The sequence below is a fragment of the Halichoerus grypus genome, chromosome 9, assembly GCF_964656455.1.
Source record: "Halichoerus grypus chromosome 9, mHalGry1.hap1.1, whole genome shotgun sequence".
Classification (NCBI taxonomy): Eukaryota; Metazoa; Chordata; class Mammalia; order Carnivora; family Phocidae; genus Halichoerus; species Halichoerus grypus.
The window spans coordinates 132481135-132492109 of record NC_135720.1 but is presented as its reverse complement, the minus strand read 5'-3'; the positions used below and the strand labels follow the sequence as shown (position 1 = coordinate 132492109).

At 41.3% G+C, this 10975-nt stretch overlaps 1 long non-coding RNA gene across 1 annotated transcript; it reads left to right on the top strand.

Annotated features, from left to right (window-relative positions):
* The first annotated feature begins 1943 nt into the window (after nucleotides 1–1943).
* Nucleotides 1944–10691, top strand: LOC118532533 (uncharacterized). The gene is made up of 3 exons (XR_013440974.1): nucleotides 1944–2085; nucleotides 2827–2921; nucleotides 10564–10691. It is a non-coding gene; the product is annotated as an uncharacterized LOC118532533 (long non-coding RNA).
* The last annotated feature ends 284 nt before the right edge of the window (nucleotides 10692–10975 follow it).

Here is a 10975-nt window from a genome sequence, read left to right as displayed (position 1 = left end):
GAGCAGGGAGCCCGATGTGGGGCTCGATCCCAGGATCCTGGGATCATGACCTGAGCTGAAGGCAGACGCTTAACGACTGAGCCACCCAGGCGCCCCTAAATAACTTTTATTCTGAGATCATTGTAGATTTATACACAGTCATAAGAAATAATACAGGGGCACCTGGGTGGCTCAGTCAGTTGGGCATCTGCCTTCGGCTCAGGTCATGATCCCAGGGTCCTGGGATCGAGCCCCACATCGGGCTCCCTGCTCAGTGGGGAGCGTGCTTCTCCCTCTCCCTCTGCTGCTCTCCCTGCTTGTGATCTCTCTCTCTGACAAATAGATAAAATCTTAAAAAAAAAAAAAAAGAAAGAATACAGAAAGATCCTCTGTACCTTTTTTCTAATTTCCCCCTATGGTAGCGCCTTGTAAATCTATAGTATAATATCACAGCCAGGATTTCGACATTTAGACAGTCAGGATAGAGGACATTTCCATCAAGAATCCCTAATGTTGCCCTTTTTTTTTAGCCATACCTGTTTCTCTGTTGTCTCTAACCCCTAATCTGTCCTCCATTTCTATAATTTTTTTATTGAAGAATGTTTTAGAAATGGAATCATACAGTAGCAACCTTTTGGGATTGGTTTTTGTTGCCCAGCATATTCTTTGAAGATCATCCAGGTTGTTGCCTGTATTGATAGTTTGCTATTTTATTTTAAATTTTTTTTTAGGTAATCATTTAAAGAAATTTTTAAAGATTTTTTTTTTTAATTTATTTTTTGACAGAGAGAGAGACAATGAGAGAGGGAACACAAGCAGGAGGAGTGGGAGAGGGAGAAGCAGGCTTCCCGCGGAGCAGGGAGCCCCATGCGGGGCTCGATCCCAGGACCCTGGGATCATGACCTGAGCCAAAAGCAGGTGCTTAACAACTGAGCCACCCAGGCGCCCCTAAAGAAAATTTTAAAGATAATTTTTAATTAATTAGTTTTTAGATAATTAAAAAAGATAGTTTGTTATTTTATTGCTGAGTACTATTCCATGGAAGTGATGTACCACAGTTTGTTTAACCATTCACCCATTGAAGGACATCTGGGTGCTTCCAGTTTGGGGCTATTACAAATACAGCTGCTATATACATTCATGCACAGGTCTTTGTGTGAACATAAATCTTCAATTCTCTGGGATAAATGAGTAAGAGTGTAACTGCTGGGTCTATGGTAAGTGTGTGTTTAGTTTTTTAGGAAACTGTCAAACTATTTTCCAGATTGACTGTACCATTTTACATTCCCACCAGCAATGTATGAATGATCCAGTTTCTTCACATCCCCATGAGAATTTAGTGTTGTCACTATTTTTCAGTTTAGTTATTCTGGTAGACAAGTAGCAATATCTCACTGTGGTCTTAATTTGCATTTCCCTAATGGCTAGTGATGTTGAACATCTTTTCCTCTGCTTATTTGCCATCTGTATATTCTCTTTGGTAATATGTCTCTTCATGTCTTCTGCCCATGCTGTAATTGGATTTTTTTTTTACTCCTGAGTTTTGAGTGTTCTTTATATATTCTAGACACTAGTCCTTTACCAGATATGTGATTTGCAAATATTTTTTTCCACTGTCTAACTTGTCTTTTCAATTTCTTAAGAGGGCCTTTCATAGAGGAGAAATTTTCAGTTTTGATGAAGTCCAATTTATCAATTTTTCCTTTTATGAATCATGCTTTTGGTATCAAGTCTAAGAACTCTCTGTATAGCCCTAGATCCTGAAGATTTTCTCCTATTATTTTCTAAAAGTTTATAGCTTTAAATTTAACATTTAAGACCATGGTACATTTTGAGTTAATTTTTGTATAAGGTGTGAGAATTAGATGGAAATTTTTATTTCATTTTATTCTATATATATTTTTTAAATATATATTTTATATATATTTTAAAGATTTTATTTATTTACTTGACAGAGAGAGAGAGAGAACACAATCAGGGGGAGCTGCAGGCAGAGGGAGAAGTAGGCTCTCCACGGAGCAGGGAGCCTGATCTGGGGCCCGATTCCAAGACCCTGGGATCATGACCTGAGCCGAAGTTAGATGCCCAGCCAACTGAGCCACCCAGGTGCCCCAATTTTATATATTTTTTAATGTCTAATTTCTCTAGCACCATTTGTAAAAAGACTATTTTTCCTATCTGTAGGGTATATTTGCATGAGTCTATTTCTGGGTCACTATTCTGTTCCACGCTCTATATGTCCATCCCTCTGCCAATTCTGCACAGTTTTGATTACTATAGCTGTATAATATATCTCAAAATCAAGTAGACTGATTTTTCTCTTTATTCTTTTTCAAAATTGTTTTAGTATTCTAGTTCCTTTACCTTTCCATATAAATTTTAGAATAATCTTATCTATAGTTACAAAAATATCTGAGATTTTAATAAGAATTTCATTAAACCTATATATCAGTTTTGGGAGAATTAGCATCATTACTATGTTGAGTCAATCCATGCCTCTCCACTAATTTAGATCTTCTTTGATTTTTTTAAAAAAATCAGCATTGTTTAGTTTTTATCACACAAGTCCATGTTTTGTTAGATCTATACCTAATGAGTAAATGTAAATGACATTATATTAAAAAATTTTTTTTGTGCCCACATGTTCCTTGCTAGTATATAGAAATACAATAGATTTTTGTATATTTATTTTATATCCTGCAACCTTGCTGTATTATTATTTCTTTTCTTTTCCTTTTTTGGTAGATTCCTACAGAGACAATCATGTCATTTGCAAATAAGGACAATTTTATTTTTTACTTTCTGATATGTATGCCTTGTATTTCTTTTTCTTGCCTTCTTGCATAGGCTAGAACTTCCAGCACTATGTTGCATAAGACTGCTGAGAACAGACATCCCTGCCTTGTTCCTAATATTAGGGGAAAACATTCAGCCTTTCACCCGTAAGTAAAATGTTAGCTGCAGGCTTTTTTGTGGATGTTCTTTTTCATGTTGAGGAAGTTTTCCTCTATTCCTATTATTTCCAAGATTTTAAAAATCATGAACGGACATTAAATTTTGTCAAATGCATTTTTGCATGGAATATGATCATGTGACTTTTTCTGTCAATATTGTGGATTATATTAATTGACTTTCAAATACTGAACCAGCTTCTTATCCGTGAAATAAACCCACTTGGTCATGGTAAATAATTTTTCTCATATATTGCTGAATTCTATTTGCTAATATCTTGCTAAGGATTTTTTTTGCATCTATACTCATGAGGGATACTGGCATGTAGTTTTCATTTTTTGTACTATCTTTGTCTAGTTTTGGTATTAAGGTAATACTAGCTTCATAAAATGGATTGGGATGTGTTGCCTCCTCTTCTGTTTTTCTGTTAGAGATTGTGTAGAATTGCTGTTAATTCTTCTTTAAACATTTGGTAGAATTTGCCAGTGAAATTGTGTGGGCCTGCCTCTTTTCCCCCTTCCTCACAATTTAAAAATGTACCTTTAAAAGTATTAAAATACAGATCTATATCTATATATAATTAGTGCATCAACTATATGATTAATTACTTTTAAAGGACAGAAATCAAGTTTCCCGAATGAAACATACTTTTGAAGTTCTGTTTACAAAATACAAAATTGCCGGGGTGCCTGGGTGGTTCAGTCCTTAGGCGTCTGCCTTTGGCTCAGGTCATGATCCCAGGGTCCTGGGATTGAGTCCCAAATTGAGCCCTGTATCGGGCTCCCTGCTCCGCAGGGAGGCCTGCTTCTCCCTCTCCCACTCCTTCTGCTTGTGTTCCCTCTCTCGCTATGTCTCTCTCTGTCAAATAAATAAATAAAATCTTAAAAAAAAATACAAAATTGCCCTTCACAATTTGGGGGTGAAACTTAATGGTCAAAGTTTCACGTCCCCTTTAGTCCCTTCTCTGTTTGCATAGCAATCCGGTGGGAATGTAAGTAATATCTGTGTATGGCAAGTTTTAGACCAAACTGAATGTCAGCCAGATTGCCTCCTGCCTCGCACATACATCTATGGCTCAGGTTATCCTAGTCTCACACTTACTGTGTGACCTTGGCAAATTATTTATCCCCTTCCGTTTAGTTTTGATAATTGGATAACCACTTGCCTTATAGGGTTGTTAGGAGCAAAGTAAGTTCTCAATAATTCCTAGTTGTTATTCTGTCAAAAGTGAAGGGAATGACTTCTTTTAACTGGTCCCTTTAAACTGGAGCAGAGAAAGTCACTATGTCACTTTCTTTAGATGCTTATTGGCCCATAGCAGGGTTTCTCGATCTTGGCACCACTGACATTGTGGGCCAGATAATTCTTTTTTGAGGGGGGCCGTCCTGTGCATTGTAGTATGTTTAGCAGCCTTGTCTCTATCTACATGTGGCACTCCCACCCCACAGTTTTGACAATAAAATCTCCAGACATTGCCAAATGTCCCCCGGGGGTACAAAATCACCCCTGGTTGAGAACCACTGGCCATAGTTATGTGAACTCTCACTCAAAATTTTTTTCAAATTAATACATACTTGTGGGGAAAGTATGGAAAACACTTGTAGTAAAGGTAAAATACTAATTTAAACCACAGGGTACTGAGGCTGTTTCTAACCCTCGGGGATTGGCTGAATTCCTCTCCGGAGTAAATAGCCTTTTGTTTCACAAAATACCTGGACAGGACACTTCAAGGGTGAAATGCAAGCAGGGCCTTCGCCCAGGCCTGGTAGAGGGAGGCAGGGAGACACAGCGGTAGTTCAACTGCTCCGATTCGAGGGTGGAGAGGAGGAAGATGGGAGCTGTGAGCCGAGCAGGGGGATGCATGTGAGGGTGGGGGATGGGTTGAGCAGTGGTGAGGCAGGTGGTGGCCAGGGGCTGTGCAGATGTGGGGGGGGGGGGAGGAATTCACTGGCGTGGGGGTGGCTGGAGGAATTTTAAGTGCTGTGATGAAATGGGCATCCTTCTCTGCCCCACCCCTCACCAATTTCCCACACCTTCTGTGGAGTCTGTTACACCCACAGCCTTGGTGTTTTAAGAAATGGGCGGGGGGGGGGGCGCGGAGGAAGGGCAGGGAGAAGAAAAGAACTGAGGGAGGGGAGATATCCGTGGGACTGAGACTGAAGGGGGACAGGAAATGGGAGAAGCAGATCTGAGAAGCCAAGCCCTCCGGAATTCTTGGAGACGGGGGAGGAGCTCAGACTTCCTTCTGGGTGGTGGGGGCGGGCATTGAATGAGGTTTATGTAAATCTCAAAGGAAGCAATGATGTAGGCTGCTATCTCCATAGGAAAGAAAACCTTTTGCTCTATTTCCTTCCAGTACTTTTTTTCTTTACAGTTAATCTTGGTGTATATGGCCATTTTTCTTGTGGGCCATACCGGACCCCAGAGGAGGCGGAAGCTATTTCTGTGGCTGCCAAAGCCGCCATTTAGAGCCAGTGCCGGGCGGAGACCAAGCTGCTGGAATGGCAGCCTCCTGGTACACCTGGAGCTGTTGGGTCCCTGCAGGGAAGGGCTGTCCTGAACTGCCCCAACCTGATGGGTGTGTGTGTGCGTGTTGGGGGGAGTGGAGGGTGTTGGTCCTCTCTCCCTTCCCACCTGTATGATACTCTTATACCCAAACAAGGTTCCCAGGGTCTCTGAGAATTTAGTAAAAAGGTCTTTTGTTTTCTCATTCTTAACTTCTCTTCCTGTGACTTGGGCAGAAGTCCCCGAGGACTAGGCTTGAGGGTTATCTGGAGATGGGGACCAGGAGGCAGTGCCTGGGGATGAAGTACCAGCCCTCCCCCAAATAGGCTCCTGGCAGGGCTGCCCCGCGGGACCACCAGATGGGTTGAATACTGGGAAGAACACGGCTTAAATTTAGGTTTAAGTTCAAACTGTAGGGAAGGAAAAAGAATTTTCCTTCTACCTTCGATGGGTAGCCTAGAAGGTTCTGTGGCTGAGATCCCCTGCAATAAAAGATGAACGATAGGAAAAGCAAACAGAAATTAAAAACATGTATCCCTAGGAGATACCCAGGAAAATTTAATAAAATTCCCTGAAATGGCCCCCAACTCACCACCTTAAATACAATCTTAAGCTAAAGACAAAAGAAAGATGTTGGGGGGATGAGGGGGCCAGTTGAGGGAGGTTACCCGGAAAAGCAAGGTAAACAAGGAAGGAGAAGGTTGTTATGCAGATTAAGTCTGAGTCTTCTCCATTGATAAGAGTTTATTGGTGATTGAGAGTCGTCCTTCTCTTCCTGGTAAAGGGAGGAAGACACTTACAAATGAGGAATTCCTTTGTAAATGTAAATGTCCCTTACAAAAGGCTAAATTCCACTCCGTTTTCAGAGATTCTCCTGCAGTTTCTCAGGAATTATCATCTCAAAACAATCCTACACCCAAGAAACAGATTTTGGGGTTGCCCATCTGCTACCCTTCAAAGCTGTTGACAACCTTTTCTCAACCTTTGCTACCACTCCCTAACTCACGCAGGCTCACACAAATATGCATTGACCCATGGAAAAGACAGTCCTTTCAAGATCAAAATGGAAAGCTAATAAGGTTGGAGGTGGTGGAGACCCCAGGTAAAACTGTGAGGGAGGAAGTGAGGCATGCTGCCATCTTGGTCACTGTTCATCAGCCCCCACCCTTCCCCTTCTCTCTTTGTGGACACAGCTCTGTTCCTAGCTTGCCTTGTTCATTCTTCAAAGGTAGTGCAAGGGTTTTGGTTAACCGAGGAAGCTTGAAGACTGCTACGGACTGAATCGTGTCTCTGCCCACCCCCACCCCCAACTCCCAACCCAAATTCATAAATTGAAGCCTGTAGGGGAGAAAAAATTTTCCTCTACTCTCTTTGGTTCTGCAAAATGAGGCCTTCGAAGTAAGCCGACAAAAGACAGACTGACGGAAAAGCTTTAGTTGCAGGCATACGGATCTAACAAAAGGAGTAGCTGGTTGGTTAAATGGTTAAAGTTTGAGGTTTATATCCCTAATTTAGTAGGGGAAAGGGAGTGGGGGGAAGAAAAGGCTTTTATGGAAAGAACAAATAGATTTCTTTAGGAGTGACAAGTGGGTTTTTAAGAGAACAAATGAGAGTTAAGAAAGTTTGTGATAATGTTCATCTATAAACGAGTGTTCTTTCCCTCTCCTTCAGGGCCGTTGACCTCCCATGGAGAAGGGATTTGGGGTTTTCCCTTCTGGGAGTCAATTCACCCTGAAGAGGAAATTTATGGCAACCGTATTTCACAGAACTTGCTGCTTTTCAGTCAGATAAGGGAAGATCTGAGAAAGCTTCTTTCCGCATTTGTTGATTCCCAGTGGACTTTAGCTCAATATAATCCTTATGCTAACGTGGTCTATTTTGGGATGGTGCATGCTTTAAGCCCTCACCCCCAACATGACCGTATTTGGAGATAGGGTTTGTAAGGAGGTAATTAAGGTTAAATGAGACCTGGGTTAAATGAGACCTTAAGGGTATGGCCCCAAGATGGTGGCTGCCTACAGCCCACAGGGGAAGCTCTCATCAAACACCAACCCTGTGGACACCTTGATCTTGGATTTCCAGCCTCCAAAACTGAGAAAATAAATTTCTGTTGTTTAAGCACCCCTCCCCCGTCTACGATATTTTGTTACGGCAGTTCAAGCAGACTAAGACAAAGACTACAGCTGTCTTCAAGAACGAAAAAGCTAAGTTTAAAAAATGGTAGAATTGTAGGTTGGGTGTGATATTAGGCATTCTACAAACATACAGGGCCCACCCTGGTGAGGTAGCTCCATTTTTGTCAGAAGTTGAAAAAACTAGGAGACACTGGGAAATCACATGTGTGTTTCTAAAAGACAGGAGTTGCATTTCTTGGAGTCCTACCCTCTGCTGACGTCCTTTCTGTCAGAAACCACCTGGACCCCATTCAAAGCACAGTGTTACCTGCTGATGGGTCCACATGTCAGACTCCAGCCTCGGAGCCTCCTGCTCGTTCCCCATTTCTCAGGGCCTGATGGAGGGGAGAGCCGCCAGAGAAACCTAATCAGATGCATGCTATCATCTGGAAATGATTAATCCTAAGGACAGATAGAAGCCATGTTGATAGCATTGATTGGTTCCTTATTTCTGAGTTGGGCCTGTTTCATTGTTTAAGATTCCACTCTAATTTGTTGGGATTTTCTCTTCGGCATTGTAAAAAGCAAACTTATTTTGCTGGATGAGAACAGAACCTTTTAAACTGGGCTTTGAAGTTTGCAGCTTTGTAACGTGTCAGCCATCCGAAAACCTCTGCTCTCTTGCCAGCCTGAACCAACCCACAGCCGCGATTAGCATATCAAAGAGCGCGGGGGGGGGTGTCCTGGTGGGGGCTGCCGGAGTGGCGCTGGGCCCACGTTTAGGATGTGAAAAGATACAGGGCCTCTCTACACGCGACCTGCTGCCGGGTGGCTACTCATTTCACCTTTAATTCCATTTCCTGTCTTCTTCCGGCTGAGCACTTTTGACAATTAAGAACACACACACACACACACACACACACACACACACCCCTCTCCCTCTGAAAGAACAAAAGGAATTAGAAATGGAAAAAGAAAGAAAAAGGAAGGTTGGCGTCTTAGGGGGTGTAAAACCCAATTTTCCTCTCAACCCTCTGAAAAATCCAAACCGCTCCCACAAATACCCGAACGATTCAATAGTTATTTTAATGCCTTCGTTTTGACTAATTGCTGGGTTAGAAAAGAAACTTCAGAAAGGTTGGCGGAAGCAATTCAAAGTAAAATTTTACCGTTGCCCTGAGGTGACATCCGAAATAATTGCAACCCTTAATAGCCAAGCTGAGCGGGGTGGTGGATGGCCTGGTTACTCTATCCTAACGAGAGACTCAGGCCCTGCTGAGGAAATCGTCCCCGGGAGAGCCTGGCCTTTGAGGCCTGACCAGCAGCTGTAATAAGTCTTGGGGGGCCCCCCCCGAGTAGGCAGGCCGAAACGGGTGACCCTGAATACAGATGGGGAGTGAGGAGAGAAAATGGACAGAAACTAAAGACTCCCAAGATAAACACGTCATGGGAATAAACAGAAGGCAGCAATAAGGACAGGAGAGAGAAGAGAAAGATCCCTATAATGAACTGATTTTGAAAGAAAATCATTTGGATGCTTTTCATGTTACAAGATATACACATGGGTATCGTGGGTGAAGGTGGTCAAAAGGTCCGAACTCCCAGTTGTAAGATAAAAGGTCCTGGGGATGTCGTGGAGAGCTTGGTGACCCTAGTTAATGATACCGAATTCTATATGTGAAAGTTGCTTAAGGGAGTAGATCTTAAAAGTTCTCATCACAAGAAAAAAAATTGTAGCTGTGTGTGGTGATGGATGCTAGTTAGACTTGTGGAAATCATTTTGCCATACATACATGTATAAAATCATTACGCTGTAATATTGTTACTCGTGTAACCTAACACACAACCTGTTATGTTAAGCATGTAACATAACATACAAGGTTATATGTTATGTCAATTGTATGTTCTATGCCGATTTTATCTCAATAAAAAAAAGTAACAGAAAAAAAAGCATACATAATATAGAACTGTCTTCTTTTGGGGGGGAATTAAATTGCATGAATTTTATTTTTTTGAAATCCCTCGTATATGTAAGGGAGGATATAGTAATGTATTAAGTGCTTCCCAAAGTTTCAACTGATCCTTGAGCTAAAAAAAAAATCAGGAAGGAAACTAATCAAAGTATTAATAGTAGATATGCTTGGGTAGATTGTAGATTGTTTTATTTATTTATTTTTAATGATTTTATGTTTAAGTAATCTCTCTACCCAAAGTGAGGCTCGAACTCACAACCCTGAGATCAAGAATCCCATGCTCGGGGCGCCTGGGTGGCTCAGTCATTAGGTGTCTGCCTTCGGCTCGGGTCATGATCCCAGGGTCCTGGGATTGAGCCCCACGTTGGGCTCCCTGCTCAGCAGGAAGCCTGCTTCTCCCTCTCCCACTCCCCCTGCTTGTGTTCCGTCTCTCCCTCTCTCTCTGTCAGTGAATAAATAAAATCTAAAAAAAAAAAAAAATCTCAAGAATCCCATGCTCTACTGACTAAGCTAGCTAGGAAACCCTGTTTTATTTTGTTTTTAGAGTTTTTTGTATTTTTCAAATTTTCTACAATGGGCATGTACTAATTTTACATAAATAAATATCATGGACTACATTTGAAATTGGGGGAATGGTTGTCTTTCCTCTGGTATGCAAGTTATGGACACAATAGAATTTAAACTAGAAAGAACTTGGAGTGATTATTTCTGCCCCTCAATTTAAAGGGGAGGGAACTTAGGAACAGGGAGGTTAAATCCAAGGTCGTGTAGCTGGCTCCCCAAAGGTCAGAATCTAGAGCAGAGCTGTTTAGTTCAGTAGCCCCCAGACCCATGTGGCTACTGAGCACTTGAAATGGCGCTAGTCCTAATTGGGATGTGCTGTGAGTATAAATATACTTGGATTTTGAAAAATCTTTTTCTCCATGCATGAAAAAAATAGAAAATATCTCAATAATTATATTCACTACATGCAGAAATGATGAATTTTGGATATAATGGGCTAAAATTAGTTTAATCTGTTTCTTTTTATTTTATTGCAGCTACCAGAAAATTGAAAATTACGTATATCGTTCCCAGTATATGTTCCTATTGGACAACACTGATGTAGAAAGTAAGTCTTGATTCTCAGCCTAGTGTTCTCTACGTCCTACATTGAAAGGGAGGATGTCAAAAGGTAAGGACACATTTACTTCTTCTTTTCTAGAATTAGGTAGTGAAACATTACTCAAAGTGACAATATTATTATTGATTTTGTAATTTCTTGTTTTGTTGAAGATATATAGTTTGTATCTTCCATAGATAATGGAAGATTGTTTATTGCATAATTGCACATAGATATTCATGCCTGAGGTGTTTCCTTGGAGGTATTTTTTTGCTGTTATGCATCATTACCACTATGGGTCAAGTTGTTCTTCTTGCCTCCTCCTCAAAAAGACTCAGAACAAAAAAATA